Source organism: Sphaerodactylus townsendi, linkage group LG02 (genome assembly GCF_021028975.2).
Source record: "Sphaerodactylus townsendi isolate TG3544 linkage group LG02, MPM_Stown_v2.3, whole genome shotgun sequence".
In the NCBI taxonomy this organism is placed as follows: domain Eukaryota; kingdom Metazoa; phylum Chordata; class Lepidosauria; order Squamata; family Sphaerodactylidae; genus Sphaerodactylus; species Sphaerodactylus townsendi.
Genome location: NC_059426.1, coordinates 97,125,044 through 97,142,615, shown reverse-complemented (window position 1 = coordinate 97,142,615; position 17,572 = coordinate 97,125,044).

Here is a 17,572-nt window from a genome sequence, read left to right as displayed (position 1 = left end):
GACTGGATGATTCTAGCTCTCTAAGGCCATCTGAGGCTGCTGTGCCAGCAGCTGATTCATCTTCCTCTGATGAATCACTGCTGTCCGTTCTCAAGTCCTAGGTCACTCCTTCCTTGAAAAAGTCAACAGAATGGTGTGACAGGCTGTTGTCCTCACTGTCAGACACAGAGGGGGAACAGACCCTGACACAGAATGTGGCAGACTTAGAATGCCAACTGTTTCTAGCCAGATCTCCAGCCTTTATTGCTAGTTAATTCAATAGGTACATTGCCTCTCATACAGTGTATTTAACTGATTTGAAGTACCTAAACATCAGATGGCTTTTACTTTGGCATGATGCCATTCCTTCCCTTCAGCTGTATTTGAAGGCTGATACAGGAAAACTCCATATTGGGAGAGACAATGTGCTTGTGTATCTGGGCATATGGAAACAACAGAATATGTGTTTCTCTAGTGTCAGTACTATAAAAATATATGTACTAGTTTTATTTCACCACTGCTGCATAGATTCCCTGGTCACACAGGTCAATTTTACATTTCCCTGCTGCTTAAAGATACCAACCCTGCTATAATATACAGTGTTGCTAGGTTTTGTGCAGCAGCACTTAACAGCACATCACAGGATGGTCTGTGCTATAAAACATACTTAATGGTTATATTTTTTTGTCTGCTAATTTTACTGTTCCCTTTTGCCTTGCTTCTTTTTAATATTTATGCTTTAATCCTATCACTTTTATGTACCCATATATTCCCAATTTTCTTCTGGCACTTGATTCTTTTATATATACAAACATACAAACACACACACACACACACACACACACACACACACACACACACACACACACACACACACACACACACAATGTTTTAATATAATTTATCCTTTTAAATTGTATCTTATTTACTTTATGCTGGGCTATGCTGGGCTATGACAGTAATAAAGATTGATTGATCTGTCTACTGTGTGTAACATTAAACCTTTAAATCATACATACACATTTATTTTTATTCTTGACTACACTAAGCCAATAATAGCAAGATGAGGAGCTTGCCATTGCTGAACAAAGACCTCTGGTTGAGCCTGAAGTTATGAGGGAAGTCAGCCTCTCACCAGGAAAGCCCTTAGGACAGGTAGGTGACTTCCTTCACCTCCAACACCCTGGGATAGATGGAGGGGGCGGACTGGCCCAGAACTAGCCAGGTGGGGGAAGAGTTTGATAAACATAAGTGAAGTCAGGAAAGAGGGAAAAGAAAGGAGCAGCCATAAGTAGGCTCACATTAGATTGGGCAAGGGCAACAGGGGAAGATAAGCAAATGCTGGGATTGTTGCAGGGATACAGAGGAGGAGAGGCTGGCTCCTGTAAATAGGGAATAGCCAGAAGGTAGGAGCTCAAGCAGACCAACAGGGTCTCAGTCTTTTCTGAATTCTGTCTAGCAAACCCCTTAAGGATGAATAATTACAGAATAGACTTTCAGCTCTGCTCTGCCTTGGTGTGTTGTCTGTTCTATCTTTTCATGAGTTCCATGAAGCTCTAGAATATTAATATGCAGTTTTTTATAATAAGGCTGGAGTTATTCTGTGGTAAGCTACTGCAGCTTCAAACCCTCCAGTCACTCAGGAAAGACTACATATAACATCTATTGCAAACATTCACAACAAAAGATCAGAATACAGACTAATAGCCATCTAATATAAACTCATTCCCCCTTTTCAGTAATCAGTATCATCAATTCTAATACATAGAATACTAATATGTGCTTTTTATAACAAGGCTGGAGTCCTTCTGAGGTAAGCTACCTGAAGCTTTAGGTCCTCCAAACAATCAGGGAAGTTTGCATCTTTTCTTCCTTGTATAGAATTCCCCTTTAGTTAACCCCCATCCCAACCCCAGTGGGCTCATGGTCACTTTTTCTTCCCCTCTATGTAACAAGGTCTCACATATTCCATCTGGAGAAAGTCCTCCAGCGAAAGTCCTCCAGATTAGATAAATTCATGGAGGGCAGGTTTATAATATGTTGGTATCTGTGATAGCCAAATGAGATTTCCATGTTCAGGGGCTATACTTCTCAATACCTTCCTACTTGTAAATGTCCTAAGAATACCTGGCTGACATCTGGAAAAAAGAACCCAGGACTAAATGAAACTCCAGTCTGATCCAGCAGGGGTGTTTGTCATCTGTATAGCTTTTCTAGGTGTTTTAATTTATTGTTTATGAATTTTTAACAATCTGTTCATTCATTCATTCATTCATTCATTCATTCATTCATTCATTCATGCATGCATGCATGCATGCATGCATGCATGCATGCAGAGGATTAACATCCTGCCACTCATATAAAGCAGATCAAACAGTAAAACTAGTGCACATATAGCATTAAAAATATTCATCTTTAAATAATATCCACAAAGCAGTCCTTAAGCTAGAAACAAACTAAAGAAATCACTTACAATGATTTCTCTCATCTATCTGTCTATTCACATGTGTATTAATTGTTTATTATTACTTTCCTCTGAAGAATTCTAGATACAGTTCTCCTCTTACCTGAAGATGCTAAGGATTCCCATCTGGGACCTTCTTTAGTGAAATTCATTCTCTACCTCCTAAATTTTGCTTAGTCTTGCCTTAGTCTCAGGTGGCTTGATTGTTCATCTGGCCCAAAACTATCAACTGATTGACATCAGCTCTCCAGATATGAAGGCTATCTTGATGCCTTTCCTATTGTACTGATGACTATTATCTTCTCAACTGCCATGTCATGACAGATAGCACCACCAGGGCCCTCTGCACCCTACAAGCATGAGGCAAAATGGGAGTAGTTCTTTAAAGAGTAGCAAGTGAAACTAATGACTCCCATGAGTCTGCTATGAAGTAATTGTTTTATTTCCTGATGACATAGAAACCAGTTCAGTAAATGTCATCCTTATAAATAGCAGTCACTCTTTGGGGACTGGGAGTAGTCTACACTATAGAAACATTTTATAGGGAGACCAAGCAACAACACAGTCTATGCCACAGTCATAACTCAGTTCAGATCTGAAAATACCTTTTTCCCAGTTCAGTTCTGAAAATACCTTGGTAATATCCAAGGCCTTTGTGGGTGTAATCGGAGGTAGACCCTCAGGTGGCTTGGGGATATCCACAAGCTTGAAGTTAAGCATCAAAAAATTGTCCATATTCTAAGGCTTTGATAGTATTACTACCTTGTAAAGACTTTGATATAATTTGTGCTAACATATACATTTCTCCCTCCTAATGTAGGTCTCAGACTAAAGAGAAATGGTCAGAATTGGAAGAGATGATTTTATACTTATTACAAAATTACCCTATGGACCTCTTAATAATAGGGGGAGATTTGAATGCTAGAATGGACCAATGTGATAGCTTGCTACTGGATAGATTTGGTTCTTGCACACTAGAGGATGTTGAGCCTACTTCCTTTAACCAGAGAAAAGCTTTGGATGCAGATTATAATTTCGCAAGGTTACTATTATACCAGATGTCCCGTAAGTTTAATTTAGTAATCTTGAATGTCACCCACCCATGTGATTATCTGGCCCAATTTACCCACTGGTGAGGCAATAGATCTTCAGTTATTGATAACTTTTTGGTGTCACAAGAACAAGTGGGTATGATCAGTCATCTTGAAGTCATTTCTGATCAGAAAGCGACCACTTCCCATTAACCCTCGGTTTAGATATACATACCATCTCTGGGCTAAGATCTAAGATTATGCATACGGAACTGTCAGTGGAAGCTGAAAAGTCTGAAAAGGAAGTAGAATGATGATATGGGAAGTTATTTTGCAAACTGGTTTGACTCAGATATAGGCAAAAAGCTGTACCATAAAGTATTATTCGACAAGAGTGAAGGAAGACCTGAAGCCATTTTAGAGACCTATGAAAGAATTATGCAAATCCTTAACCCCTCCTTTCCAAAAGCAATGTGACCATTCACCAACTAGGCTGACAAAAAGTGGTTTGACTATGACTGCAGAATGGCTAAAAGAAACTTGCTAAAACTATTCCATAAGTTCAAAGAAAGCATGGTTAAAAAAGAACATGTAATGGAAGGGGAAAAAATGTATAAAGCCATGCTAAAATATAAGAAAAAAATGGCCATGCACAAAAAAATGGCAATCTTCAATCATAAGAGCGAATGATTCTGTCACTTTTTGGAGACTGACAAACCAGAATAATAATCTAAGTAAATTGGGTTTAGCTAATTCAATAACACTAGTGGACTGGGTGGAGCATTTTTCTATTCATCACAAGCCTTCTTTGGGACATTATATTTCATTGAATAACACACCTACATGGCCCTCTGTAACCAAAGAAGAAGTCTCACTTATGATCTCCAAATTAAAGGCTGGGAAAGCCCCAGGGAATGATCTTATATCTCCAGAGGTATTGAAAGTCAATATTGATTGGTGGGCCACAATTATAGCTGAACTTTTCACCTTTATTAACAATACAGGCTATATTCCAAAAGATTGGAAAGAAGCCATAATAGTCCCCATATTTTAAAAAGAGGTGATTACGTACCCAGTCAACTATAGATCGATCAGTCTACTTAATGTTATAAGTAAGCTCTATACCAACTATCTGTGCACAAGGTTTCTGACATGGCTTGAGGGAAAAAACCTGTTAGTAGATGAACAGACTGATTTCCAAAAGGGATGACCAGCAATGGACCTGTTGATCTTAAACCATCTGATAGATAAATATGTCAGAATCCAAAGGCTCGCTAGATGCAGCCTTCCTAGACTTTAAGGCAACCTTTTATAATGTGCCACGTGACTGCCTATGGGCCAAACTAGAAAACACTAATATTGACAAACGTTGATTGTACGAAATAATCAAACTGCATGAGAACACCTAACACAATCTATACCAGTATAGAAGGGGGTAATGCAAGGATGTCTTCTAACACCACATGTATTCAACTTTTATGTCAACTCCTTCATAATGAATTTGAAGGACAAGGATGTCCATGCTTACATTTTCTCAGGGGAAAAAAATTACCCATTCTTATGTATGTGGATGATATTGCTGCCCTTTCGCTAACTAAAGTAGGGATCAAGAGAGCCCTAAATGCAATAACCCAAAAATGTGTTGAGGAACACCTAATAATGAATTATTCTAAAACCAAAATAGTACATTTTAATACCAGGTTCAAGAAGGGAAGATGGACAATCGAAGGGCACTCAATTGATCAGGTCAAATGCTTCAGATACTTGGGAGCAATTTTCCAATATAATGGCAAACCCACAGCTCTTATCCAATCCCTTATCCAATCCACTCAAAAGAGCAACCAAGTGATATTGAGATTCTATCGCACCCGGGGGGAGGGGAGGATATATTCCAGCTGCTGTTAAATTGTTCATGTACCAACCCCTTTTTCTGATTATGGTTAAATTGTTCACACCAAAATCTATTTCACAATTAACATATGGAGCTCAATTAGGTAATATTTATTTATTTATTTTTATTTCTGGGATTTGTATACCGCCCTACTCCCGGATATATCCAATATATCCAATTAGGTAATATATGGAGCTCTATGCATCAGCAAGGCCACACTCTGGACCTGATCTTCATGGCAGGTGTGAATGTGGGCTTATCCTCTATTGATAGAGTGCCATGGTCTGACCACTATGCCCTTCAGGTTTGGATTGATGCTGCTGTGCCCCCCATCTAGGTAATGGGCATATTTTGACCCACCCACAGAGGCTAATGGACCAGAAGCAGTTCCAGGATGCTCTGCGGGAGACCCTACCCACTGGCGCCACCTTTGATGAGCACCCTCTCCGCACCCACTCCAAACTGGTCCCTTGGTATACCAAGGAGCTGCGTCGGATGAAACAGGAATTGAGACAGTTAGAGTGAGTGCGGCGAATGTATGAGATCCTATGAGGGTGCTGTGAAGGAAGTGAAGAAGGCATACTTTACATCCTGCTGGTGTTGCTCGATCTCACCACAGCATTTGATGTCATAGATCACGACCTTCTAGTCCACCACCTCACTGTATCAGAGTTCAAGGGTCAGCCTTATGTTGGCTGACCTAATTTCTCTGAGACTGGGGACTGCTGGTGGCATTGGGGGGGAGAGAACTCCGGGCGTTGCCTCATAGTATGTGGGGTGCCACAAGGGACAATCCTCTCCCCAATGCTTTTTAACAACTACATGCACTTCCTGGCATGTTTGGTCCTGAGTTTTGGGCTGTGGTGTCACCAATATGCGGATGACATGCAGCTTGATGTTCACAATGGAGGGCAGCCCATCTTCGGCCCCTGGAGCTCTCCAGCGATGTCTAAAGGCCTTGGCTGGTTGACTGACAGTGAATTGGCTGAAGTTAAATCCTACAAAGGTGGAGGTGCTATGGCTGGGTAGCAGGGAGCAACCGGTGGACTTTTGCCTGCCTACACTGAATGGCGGGGCATTGCACTTAGCGTTATCCATCAGAAGCTTGGGGATAACCTTGAACTCGACTTTAATGCTTGAAGCCCAGGTTACACAGACTGCCCAGGCAGCATTCCATCATCTGCAGCAGGCATGGCAATTGGCCCAGTACCATTCCTGTTCTGACCTAGCTACAGTCATCCATGCAATGGTCACCTCCAGGCTTGATTATTGTAACTTGCTTTACACTGACCTGCCTTTGAATATGATCTGGAAACTTAAACCCGTTCAGCATGCAGCAGCCAGACTCCTTACAGGGACATCGAGCCAGGACTGGATTACACCAGTCCTGTACCACCTTCACTGACTGTCCATCAAGTTCCGGGCTAGGTTCAAAGTGTTGTTTTTGACCTTCAAGGCTGTTAGCGGCCTTAGATCTACATACTTGAGGGACCGTGTCTCCACATATTGCTCAATTAGGTCCCTCAGATCATCAGAGGAGAACCTATTGGAAGTCCCTGGCCTGAAACACATCCAGCTGTCTTCTACGAGGGTCAGGGCTTTTACAGCCCTGGCCCCTCTCTGGTGGAACAGGCTTCCTATGGAGACCAGGGCCCTGCAGGACTTGCAAAGTTTCCGCAGGGCCTGTAAAACCTGTTCCTGTTCTGCCAGGCATTTGGCCAGCTGGATTGATTGAGACCCTGGAGGATCTAGGCCTCTGGTGGGCTCAGTTGAGAGGGGGGCTTTTATCGCCATCTGTTGTATATACAGTTCCTTTTTTAGTATTTATTGTTGCTAATTTTTGAATGGTTTTAAATTTGAATGGATTTTGTATGATTATTGTTGTAATTTTATGTTGTTCATCACCCTGAGCCCTTTGTGGGAGGGCAGTCTAAAAAATCTAAAGTATAAATAAATAGATAAAATTTAGGAAAACCCCATGGCATCTGAGGAAGTGTGTTTGTAATCCTGGGGACATAGATTCTATGACACATATTTTGCTACACTGCATGCTGCATAAGGCAGAAAGAGAGATTTTCATTTTACTTCTACTTGTTCAGCATGGCTTGATAATTGCAAAGGATCCTGATCAAGCAATTAGGAAAATTTTGTTAGAAGTCAAGGATGTAACCTTCTCTCAGCAACAAAGTTTTGTACATTAGCTTATAATAAACACAAGGTCCTACTTAGCCAGAGAACAAGCTGAAAGTCAAATATTTATTCAACTTGTAAGTTGCTTAATAATTGTTGTAATCTGCTGTTACGGATGTGTGTTGGTTTTTTCTTTCTTTTCTTTTCTTTTCTTTTTTTCTTTCTTTTTTCTTTACTGGCCTTTGGTCATATTAAACTATTAAGTTCTGAAAATACCTGGTTCCTTCAGTTTATTGGTGTTCTGAACTGGTTTAAGTTCTCAAAACTGCAAGTTGCCTCAGGATTCACTACTGGAACTCTCAAAAATGTCAAAAGAGTTTGGTAATATATTAGCATCATTAGAACATAGCTTGTTTGGATGCTTTGTCCACCAAATTTATTTGGTCAGCCATCAGCACAACACTTCACAAGGGACCCAGCTGTGCTTTCTTTGTGTGTCTACTGCCATCCTTTCAACACCTACAAAATAATTATTTAAAGACAGAAATAATTACTTAGTTCCATATCATGTTGCTCAACAATATTTGGCTCTCTTAGGCTCATTCTGCACATGCAGAATAATGCACTTTCAAACTGCTTTCAGTGCTCTTTGAAGCTGTGCGGAATGGCAAAATCCACTTGCAAACAGTTGTGAAAGTGGTTTGAAAATGCATTATTTTGCGTGTGTGGAAGGGGCCTTAGTGACATTACAAAAAATGCAACAGTTGAGTGTTAGTGTGGCTGGAGAGAAGCAGATGGTCTCAGAGGCCCATTCCACATGGGTCAATAACTACAGATGTAGGACACTATAAAATCCATGGGGGGGGGGGGGACTTAGCACAGGTTCTGCATCCAAAACAAGTCTGCCCCATTTTATTTTCCCCAACCCAGATTTTTTGAAAATTGCTAAACTAGTGATTCTTTTGAAAAATCCTGGGTTGGAGCCGACCCCAAGCAAACGACCAGGCAGGAGGTGCTTTATTAGCCTCCCTTCCTCTGCCCCTTCCACAGTGAGAGAGAAGCTGCCTGCTATTGCCTGGTCATTTCAGGGAGGCACCTTTTCCTTTTTTTAAATTTTGCAAGTTGCATCTGCATATCTATGCAGGTGCAGTCGGTCATATCGCGGGACGATCGGCATGGCTGTGAGGGTTAATCTCTGCATGCCTGCATGGCTACACATGTTTTGCTGGAAATGTAAAAAAGTGAGAGAAGTGTCTCCATGCAAAGGCATAACAACAACCTGAATTGTTTCTGTGCGCTCCAATCACTGCCTGCACAGGACACATGTGAACAAATAAACAGAAAAATGGGTTCCTTTATCACGACAGCAACCAGTTATACATTTGCTGTGAAGAATCAGCTAGAGACTAACATTTCATGCCTTCTGCCTCCCAACCCAAACATTAACACCCCCAACACAAGTCTTCCTGGAGAATGGTCTACAACTAAAGACATATGATATGTCATATTAAATATGTGAATTACTTTGTTGTACAAACTGTTTCCATTGTGGGAACCAAAGCCAGAATGGAGGGCACTGATACTACTGACTTCAGCATTGTCAGGTCAGGCTAGGTCAGACCAGGAAAGAAGGTGTTGCAAGCTAAGAAGGTCTTGCCTATGCCTCCAAAGTTTTGAGACTTTTGGGGGGGGGGGGGGGGGGGCTGCTGTACCTTGATGAATTCCAGGAAATGTAGTCCAAGAATGTCTGACCATGTCACACATCCCAGGGCTAGATTTTTAAATATTCACTGAGGTCTGGTGGCTTGAATGCTTCAGAATTGGCATCTACAAAAGCAGGTAGGCAAGCGGAAGAATGATTCCAGCCTTGTATATCTATTCTGCCTATCCTAGCTAAGGTAGCAGCAGCAGCAGCAGCAGCAGCAGTTGCTTATACACAGCTGACCTGATAAGATGCCCAGTGTTTAGGATATCAGGTCAAGTAGGCAATATCCAGCAATGCTACTGCCTTCCTAAATCATAGCACATTATAACTCCCAATGACATTAGAATGGGGAACAAGGGGAAGGGAGCATCCATCCCACTCCTTTCTTTGCAACTCCCCTCCCACCTTCAGACTGAAATATAAGGACTCATATATCTCCATTCCTATTTGTATCTGACTCTCAAAAGCTCATTAACACCCCCCCACCCCAATAAATCTGTTCTGTCTCTAGGTTGCTACACAGCTAGAATCTAGCTGTTCTACTGCAGGCCAGCCAGGCTATCCTCTGAAACAATCCCAATTCCGCTGAAGCACTGATACTCCTTAATGGTTCTAGAGCTAGTTCTAGATCATCTTCCTTCTCTAAGAATACATGAAGCTGTACAGTCACTACCCTCTTCAACATCTTGCTGAGGAATAGTATGTTGACCACTGAGCACTAGTTATTGAGGCCATTTTTTACCCAGGAAAATTTTCTCTGCAGGGGTTTCAAAACTGGATCTTTCGAAGTGGTCAGTACTGAACACTCCCACACAGAGGTGTTTACAAGCTCCCAGAATGTAAATACTGTATATACTGGCGTATAAGACTACTTTTGAACCCTGGGAAATCATCTGTAAAGTCTGGGGTCGTCTTATACGCCAGGTACTGAGTGGGTGGTACTGAGCAGGTGGTACTCTATATTTTAACTGGAAAAGTGGGGGGGGGGTCGTCTTATACCCCCAGTCGTCTTATACGCCGGTATATACGGTAGGCTCACAGGAATGTGTTGAGCTAGTTGTGGTGGATTGTGGGTACTGTAATATACTTCCAAGATATTCCCTTGTATTAGTATAGTGTGCTGATTTGAAGACCTTCTGTAAATTCACATGTTTGAGTAGGCAGTTCAGTTAGTTGAGAGTTGCTCCATAGATTAAAATTGCTTGAACTGTTCCTCATTCTTCTGGTCTCCATTTTAGAACCCAGAACCATTACAGTGGGAACTTGCTGTTTCTGGTTTCTGCAGGAAACTTAGCATCCTATGGATTTCATCTGTATGACACTGTGAAGTAAGATCTCTGTGCACACATGGAATGACAACATTAACCCACCACAGTGGTCTGCAGGTCTGCTGCATATGTTGGTAATAGCATCGCTATATGTACTTTAAGCATATAAATTTTACATAAATTAAAATAAATAAATACTGGTCTGCAGTATGTCAGACATCTACAAATTTTACCGAAGTCTTATCCCCTAAAAAGTAAGTATTGGTAGATATTCTGAGCTTCATTTAGGAAAGACCAGAAAGTTAGTGTATTCATAACAAATCATGTTTTTTTTTCAAATGGTTGTTATAGAGAGATGGACCCTGCAGTAAAAAAATCCAAAAGTAACATGACATGAAGAATATGGAAATAGAAAAGGCTAACCAAGTAAGTTCAATACCGGCAGGGTTTATTTGTACTTGCTATAAAACCAGTGTCAGGAGCACAGGATGGAAATAGTTGCTCTCTGTTCTCACTTCTCTCACAGACAGCCAAAACATACAGAAGCTTCTGTACTAACCTTCTAATACAATGGTGTGCTTATGCTCACAGACTGCATGAAAAAGCTCTGATTTTTCTGTACTGCCTTTGGCAATATTCTGTGCAAAGCAATGGTAGAGGTGTTTGGGGAAGGACAGTGTGCATTTGCTGAAAGCCAGAGAACAATTTGCTCTATACAAGGTCTGGACACTTCAAAGGACATAACTTTATGGCATCATGCTCTGCTGATATTAACAAAGTTTGAATATCAGTGCTGTGGGAAATTTTAATACCACATCTGTACACATTAGCCTTTAGCATGAGACTTCATTTCTTCAACTTGCAGACTGATCATGTATTTGAGCCTTGCTTTTATTTACAAAGATATTTAAATGGCTAAAGTTCTATTTTAAAATCTTCTTTTGCTGCATTGGACTTTAGTGCAGCACTGCTGCCTTTACTTACCTTCACTGTTACAAGATGTGATTTTTAAAAAGAGAAGTCCAATTTCTAAGGTAAATAAATTAGTCTTCACAGAGAAACTCCACAAAGATTTCATGTACTTTATTTTTAATTATTGCTGCAGACTAAGGATTGTATAATACAAATAGACTGGTATTTATATGAAATTGTTTCTCTATCGGGAAAGCCTCAAATACATTTCATTCAGGACCAGCTTGATTATTGCTATACTTGATCCTGCATATAGCCTTCATCTGACATGTGCCTTTTGCTTGCAGAATCTGGAGTGGACTTGGACTGCTTCTATTACATAGAAAGATTCACATGGAAAGCCATAGAGATCTGTGCAGCATCATAATGCATGTGTAAAAAGGTGATTGTCTCAGACTTTAATTTTCTTCTTCTAGGACTGTATTCCCCTTGAGGGGGTTAGCACTGACATTTTCTTTGCCAAGTAGCTCAATTTGGGGCATTTTCAGGGGTAAGGTTGAAAGCATGCATGTCGTCAGCAATGCTGTCCATCCACAGTTTCTTTGATCTTCCACAATGTATGGAATCAGTGGTTCCACTTCCTTTGACAAAACCGCATTGGTTGGATGTGATTGTGACATTGTTCCTGAGCCTCTGATCCAGTACCCTTTCAAAGATTATGGCATGGCAGAGTAGCCTGATTGGTCGATAGTTGGAGCATTTGCAGATGTCTCCTTTCTTTTTCCAAATTGATATAGTTGTCCTCATGGTCCAAGTTTCTGGAAGTTTGTTTTTTGCAGTAATGTGATTGAAAAGTGATGCTAGAAATGTAGCACCATTTTTTCTAAGCATCTTCCAGATTTCGTCTGGAATGTCATCAGGGCCAGTTACCTTTCCACTCTTCATTTTCTTGATGGGTTCCTTCACTTCCATGCCTGTTATTTGTGGAACTGGGCTGAAGATAGGAGGACAGCTCATTATGGGTGGATGTGGGAATTCATCATTGCTGATATTAGAAAAATAGTCACACCAGCACTGCAGGATGTTTACAGATTTGCTCAGCATCTTGCCATCAGCATCCCTGATTTGGAAGACATGGCCAATATCTTGTGTCCATTATTGGTGTGATTTGGCAAGACGATATACCATGTTCACTCCTTCTGAAGTTTCTAGTTTGGCGTATACCTGTTGGAAATTATTGTTCTTTGCTATGCGTACTGCTTGCTTTGCTGATAATTTCAGCAGTTGATAGTTTTCCCAATCTCAGACTTCAATCACAATATTTATTATTAATTTTTAAAAGTTTTTTTACCTTAATTTAAGAATTTCATACCAAACAATGATCATCTCATTGGGCTTCAATGACAGAATAATCAAACACAAGGTAACACATAGTTGAAAAAGCCTGCATACAAACCACATCATATTTAAAGTAAACTACAAATCATGAAATCCCCAAATAGGGTTGTAATATACTAAAGAAGAAAACAAAATGTTTGACAGTTAACATTTATAATTTTTCAACTGGGAAACCAGTTCCCTACAATGCACTAGTTTGTGTCATAGATGCTGAAGCTCGATTTTCAAATCGTGGTATCTAGTGACCTTCTCGTGTTCTTTTTCAATGACCCTGCTGTCACCGGGTACTGCTATGTCGATGATGGTCACTTTCTTGTTCTCGATCATGGTGATGTCTGGTGTATTGTGTTTCAACACTTTGTCTGTTTGGATTTGAAAGTCTCACAGGATCTTGACCTTCTCATTTTTCATTAATTTATCTGGCCAATTGATGATGATGATGATGATGATGATGATGATGATGATGATGATGATGATGATGATGATGATGATGATGATGATGATGATGATGATGAAGCATTTACTGTTACAAAAATGTAAAGTAGTAAAATTAAATAATTTATTGCAAAACCAAATAATTTATTAATGAGAAGTGTGATGCTATTTCTCATTAACTAGAAACTTCAGGTTTGGAGAAAAAGATGATAACGTTATTCTTAAATCCGGTTTGACTTCCAAGTGATTTCTATATTTATTTTTTAGGAAAACCAGTGTTGAAAAGCCTGTTTCACACTTAACAGGTCGTGACAAAAGGCATTAGAAATTTTATCACTTTTTCTGCTAAAATTGGGCATTTCTGATGACTAGACAGCCAAAAATCCATCAGTGGTATTGCTGAAGATGTCTTTGAGTGCTGTATCACATGACAGTTCAGTTATAGATTCAATATCTGAATCCAGCAATTCTGTCTCAGATTCTGTGTTAACTGTAAAAGGGTTCCTTATTCATGCTTTGTTGCTATTGATTGTGTGTGTGTGTGTGTGTGGGGGTATTTCTTCAGACTTGTCTGCAGTCCTAGCAGATGTTCCTACATAGCAGCTGAAATATCATCCGGAATGTAATTCATATTACGCTCTTTTTGTAATTCTGTTAGCTTTGTAAAAGCTTTGTAATTCCTTGCTTCAACATGAAAGGACCACAAATTGAGTTTTTTAATTGCAGCTTCCACCTTCTCTTGCACTTTAACAACAGTCACGTTGTTGTTAATTATTCAAAAAAATCAAAAATGTCACAAAGGTAGGATACCTTGAGTAACCAATTGACCTTATGAAATCTGTCTTTGAATTCAAATATTACATCCCTAGCCATTGGGGGAAGTTGGTCTAATAGGCCATTGTTTTTTCTGATACTATATTTTCAAAAAATGAATAATATTTTGTGTCAGATTTTTTTACACACCTATGTTACTCTCTTCTGGTCTGTTATTGATACCTAATGACCTAAATTGAACCAACATCTTTTCTATATTCTCCAGTCTTTTGGAGGTGACGTGAAAGACTTCTATGTTTTTATAACTGCTTCTAATTTTCCACTAGTTTCCTAAGTATACAATTATTTCTGTAACTGAGTTTATTCTATTAGAGTTGTAAATTCCCAGCTGTTCATTTTCTGAAATATAAGCACTTCTGTCAACATTTTATATGGTTTTTGTGACTACACTTGTATTACTCCAATTTTTAAAAATATGTTCGTGCACTAAATATATTCTATTAACTTTCTAAACTGCTACCTATTTCTTTTCTGAATTTTTTTATTTCTGTCACCATTTTTCTTTATTTGCACTCATATTCAGATATTTCATTTTACCTTGTATAAGTTCCTACAGTTGTTTTCTGACAGTTATAAATTGCTGTTCTCCAAACTTGGATTCCTTATCTATATGCCAAATCAGAAAAGATACTTTGGGGGAAGTTCCAAGCATTTTCAAAATTATTTTTTTAAAGATTTTGCCTCATAGTGCAAACAAAGTTTATAGCACAGCAGAAAAGAGAATGTCTTAAAAATAATGGTCCTGATTTACTGGAAACCCCCATTTGCACCCCACAAGGTAAGGATAGCTTGCTGGGCCAGGCATCATTGTGCATGATGCACCAGCATGTCCTTAGGGTTCTGTACAGTTTGCTCAGGCTTCCAGTGACTCTCCTCTATGGCTGATCAATTGCGGAGCTGGCCTGGTACATTCCGGGGAAAGGCCAGGGAAGTGGACAGTGGACCTGAAGGGGCAAGTCTTCAGTCTGATCTGCCTGCCCAGGATATATATGTTTCCACAAATGCACAGGGACAGCATTCACCCTTGGGTGTTTTTTCCCCATCTAATCCTCCCTTGTTTTGTTGTCATGTATGACTTTTGATAGAGTTATAACTGTTGATGCATTTTTAATTTCCTTTTTTCTGTTCTGCTTATATTTATCAAATGTAAAATTTTTATATTAACACCAGGCTGCCCCACAACTCACAAGGTAGGTGCACAGCATAGAACACTGTCTGACAGCTCCCTGCCACACAGAGGCACTTTGGGAAAAGCACAGAGAGGGCACTTACCACTGCTGGGAAAGTGTTTACTTCCAATTACAGGAAGAGCAAAGTTCTCATTTTTGTCTGACCTCTCTCAGTTCTGAACCCAAACGGGTACCCCAACTTCTCAGCCAGGACACAAAGGGCGGACCACTCACAGACAGGTAAGCAGGGGACCATTCCTCCAGCCTCCTTCCCCCTTTCCCCTTGGCTGAGAGACACCATTGAAAATGCAACCTCCTGTACCTAAGCTTCTGAACCACTAAGAGTAGAAGGAGCCCCAGACCTCTACCAACATTACCCTCTTGCAGGAGTGGATTTGTTGCATTGAGACTGGCCTGGAACAGCTGCCAGAGAGCTTTCAGCTGTGCACTGGATTGGCACCCCCTCAGACAAGGCACTATAGGGGCAGAACCCCACCATGCTGAGTAGAGTAGATGTGGAGTAGATGTCAAGGAGGACCCATCATTTGCTATTGGACTGATAAAAGCACCAGTCATGTGAGGGTGTTTTGGATAGTGTGAGACTTTGCTGGATATGCTGGATATGCCTCATGGAGTGAACGCTTTGGGAACCCCTAAAGAATGTGTCAGAGCCTCCCAAGGAGCCCCTGGCCACTTGTTGCAATGTAAGTGTCTGTGTCTGTTCATTCTACTGGTGGTAACCCAACAGGGAGAGCTCCAGCACCAACCAATCCCTTCCTCTGCCACCTTGTGCCTTGGCCGCTGAACAGGCCTGCCATCAGAAGGCCACAACTGTATGCAGCCTGTTGTCCCTCTTCATCCTCCACTCCATTTGGAAGCTGCTGCAGGAGAATCTCACATATTTCTCCAGAGGATACCCCAGAAGTTAAAGAGGTTCTCTCAGCTCCTTTGCCCTTGAAGCTATCCAGTAAAAAGTAACTTGATTGGCCACAGCTGTGTCCTTGTGTGTATGTTTTGTGGGTCTTGTTAGAGGAAGCATGGGGAGACAAATTTGCACTGCTGATGCTGTAATCTGCTGACAAAGCAGATAGTTCTAATCCTGTTAGAAACCATCATACAACTGCATGGACAGACCTAAGGGTGAAGTGTTTTTGGACCCTGAACTGTGCGCCCCAAGCCACACAGCAGAAATGAAGAAATGTATATTCTAAGATAATGGTGTTTGTATTCTTCTTCAATGACAGCTTGATCCTACATCCTTGCCCTGATAAGGTGTTCAGATAATCATTGCCTGGTCTTCTGGTATCCACAGTATTTTGGATTATTTATGTATAGATATTACTTTATATTTATTTTGTCTATGTTGCTATGCAAATTTGCTTCAAATAATTTGCCTTCCTGTCGTTTTTCTTATCTTGCATTTTAGATGTTATGACTATTCCTGAACCTTTTTGGTTTCTCTGATTTTTGGGTTGGTTGCAGGTTTCTATCCCATGTTTCTTATCATTTCAGACAATAAACAAGAACAATTTTGAGGGGAGGAGAGTCATAGGGAATGAAATCAACCTTCTGTTGCCATCAATTTGATGATCAACCCTGTTGCCAACTATCTCACCACAGTCAGGCATGCTCGCAGCAAATAACTACTGGACAGAGAGGAATCTTCTGCACAGTACCAGTTTGAGTAAACTGTTTTATATCCAACTAGACACATGTACACAACAGTCTCCTTCAGTATGTATTTCTGCAGCTGGGTTGACTGAATCAAAAAAGACATATTTCCAATTAAATATATGCAGACATGGAATCTTGATTTGATAAAGCTTTACAAAAATAATTTTTGGCAGGTGACATTCATTAGAATTGATGTGCTATTATTTGCTGTACAAATACACAAAACTTTAATTTATTTATTAGATTTATTTATTAGATTTTTATACCGCCCTATCCCCGAGGGGCTCCGGTTCTTGGTTCAATTTCTGATAGAAATATGTAGAAATATTTAAATGATTTGTACCAGCTGTAAGGTCATATATAACTTCAGACAATCAATTGTTCTGGAGGCACAATCCAGAAAGTCCTGTCAAAACCATTTCTCTTAAAGGAGAACACTTGTGATGTAACTACCATTTACTGTCATTCCTAAAACATTCCTGTATATATCACTGTTCAAAATTATTCTTGTCTACTGTATACATGCAGTTAAAAAGCAACAGTGTTAAAAATACTTATCTGTTTTACACACATCACTAATGATTTCATTAATTTAGACTTGAATGTGAATTTTAAAACCTAGAAATGAATTTTGGGATATCTAGTTTTATAGGACAATAAATGGTGACATGTCATGACCTAA